Below are 3,157 nucleotides of genomic sequence, written 5' to 3' on the forward strand. Positions count from 1 at the left end.
AGGCTTCATGGGAGGTATTGTCTTATCTTCTCTCGATGACAATGATAGGAGTTCCGATTCAGTAATTTCTAGGGCTTTCTTATTGATTCAGTAATGGTGTTAAAGGCATCTTTATTTTTAAATGCATCTTTATTTTTAGGTAATGGTGTTAAAGGCATCTTTATTTTTAAATATATTTGATGTTGGTGCATTTAGTTGTTCATTTCATTAGTAATATTCTACAAAGCGTGATGATTTGTGTGTGCTCTGAAGGTGTTTGACGAAATGTCTAGTACAAATGTGTTAGAATTCATCAATGCCCACCATGTGTTTTATGTAATTACTGAACCAGGAGTACAACAAATTATCTCTATTAATGTTATTATTTGTGTACTATAATGTTATTACTTAGTGATCAACTAACTGAAATATTAGAATAGCTATCTTACATCATCATCGGGTGTTATTCTCATCTTTAACTGTTTCATTCTTTAAGAATATTTTCCATCTAATGTATTTTTTTATTTGAATAATGTGTAAAGATTATTATATTCTTGCAGAATCACATAGGAATGATTCTGCCAGAATTGTAGTTCTAGTATAATCACATAAGAATGATTATGGTAAAATCACACAAGAATGATTTTTCTAGGGTTTTATTGCAACTGGATTAATCTTTTATCATGATTTCTGCCATAATTTATAGTTTTATTCTTTTAGAATGCACAGAATTTAGAATGCTCATGGTGAATGTATAAAATGTTACTCTTACATATTCGATTTCATGGCAGTTATTCTCATCGAATACTCAATTTGAAGGAAGTTATTCTCAAAGAATGTGTGAAAGGAACCTGATGATCAAGTGTTGGAAGGTTGGATGATGGCATGTGGGATGAAGATGAACAATGGTCAATGATCTTCACAAAAGAAAGCACTGACATAAGAATTTACAATATAATGATACGACTATATATTATAGTATATATTCTGGTAGAATATTCAGTCAGAATAATCTATCAATTGTGTTTGTTTTGTTATTAATGAGTGTTTCATTATGATAGAATAGTATATTAAGATTTTTATTTTTTAAGAATGTGATGACAAAAATTTAACTTGTATCAAAGAATTTGTTATTCTTAGAAAGTTCATTCAATCAAAAAATGTTGTTATTTCGTTTGAAGAATGATATGATATGATATTCATTCTATAATATGTATTCTGTCATTCAATTAAAACATGTATTCTATAAGAATATGTATTCTGACATTCTCATAGAATATAACATTCTAAAAAAATGTCATTCTGACAGAATAAATTCGGTCATTATAAAAATACGTTGGAATTAATATTGAATAAGATTTTCATATTTTTAAAATTAGGAGATCTAATTATCCCTAAATTTCCGAAAATTTCTTTTTTTAAATATAGTTAATTGTCCAGAATACTCTTATGGTGAAATTTGTGTGATAAAATTGATTATTTTTAATTAGTTAATAAATATAGAACCCTTACTTAAATTATCCCAAATGATTGGCTCACAATCAATTTCATAGGCACACAATACTTAGTAAAAACAAAATAACCTAACCCTATATATATATATATATATATATATATATATATATATATATATATATAGAGAGAGAGAGAGAGAGAGAGAGAGAGAGAGATTTATTAATTGTTGTGGAGGTCCTCATAAGATAATATATTGAAACGGCAACCTTCCTTGTAATAATCGTAAAAGTTTTCGTCTTATGCAAAGCACACGTTATAAATTGTAGTTTCTATGACAAGGGCATATATCTAGGAGAGCATATAAAGAGGATATGTGTTTTAATTTTCCAAAACTAATCCGTAAAAGAACACAGAAGAAATTTCGAAAGGATGCAGATGGAGAAGAAAACGAAGAGGATGAAGATAGAGGTTTATTAGCTAGAGAGGTTGATAGATGGAATAAAGATCAAGACAAAGTTCAAAAACCCACCTATTGATCTTACATTTCCATCATATTGTTCTTCGTACTTCGAATCATTTAATATTGTTAATATAGAAATATCATTTCCTTTGACTTTTAACATAATGTTTTTTTCTTTCAAATAGGTAGTTGTTGTGTGGAACAGGTTTACGTTGGTGTGTGTTTATTTGATCTTGTCTTAACAATTGCTTTTGTGCCTCATTTATCTATGTAAGAATAAAAGACTTTGTTCAACTTTATGCGTTCTATTTTTATTGTGAAACCGTCTGTTATGAGTTCGAAAAAAATAGGTATACACAATGAAAGAACCCAATGATCTATGGTTTAGACTTTAACATATTTAGATTGAAGGTTGAGTTTTACTTGGTATAAAATATATAGTTGTAGCTGTCAAGTATAATGTTTGTGTGTGCTCCTATTTTTAGAAAAAATGAGAAATCTCTAAATACGGTTTTATTATCTTGAAATAGTTTAAGGAATGCTCTCAAATTTTATTTCTTTTTAATAGAAATATTTCGATTACCGGATCTAAAATTCAAATCATTCATTTTTGTCTCTTTTCACATATTTACCTAGTAATATGTCATTTTCCGCTAAAAAATTTTTTTTTTTGTGAATTTAGTTAAAATATTATGACTTTTTTTTATATTTTTTTGTTCATAGTTGTGTTATTGTATTATGAAAAGTCATAATATTTTCACCAAATATTGTGAATGACGCGAATTTTGGTTCCTCGAGTATGCATGCCTCTATAAAATGTATTATGACTTATTTGTTATTGTCACAAAATGTTATTGTTTCATGGTTTTGTTATATGTCATTATGGATGACTGTGATATTACTGCTCGGTTATATGCACAGATGGCATCAATGATGCTACCAACCTTAATGGCACCAATGGCGTCAACAATGCTACCAACCTCAATGGCATCAATGATGCTACCCAAGGGCGGACCCACCCTAGGACCAGGGTAGGCCGAGGCCCCCCTCAATTTTTTTTTGTAAGTTATTTCAAAAATTGTGTACTTCAATTGGCAAGCCGCCTTACCTTTTTCCCAAACCACTGCAAGTTTCATTCCATCAGGTTTTTTTTAAGGAATTCATTTTTAAAGTTACATGTTGGCCCCCTCATATTTAGAAGTTAAATTCTTTTAGTAATTTAGTTTTCAAATTTTGCATATTTTACACCTTAAATTTTATAAA

This window comes from Lactuca virosa, chromosome 5, assembly GCF_052849685.1.
Source record: "Lactuca virosa cultivar CGN04683 chromosome 5, Lactuca_virosa_CGN04683_v6, whole genome shotgun sequence".
Lineage (NCBI taxonomy): Eukaryota > Viridiplantae > Streptophyta > Magnoliopsida > Asterales > Asteraceae > Lactuca > Lactuca virosa.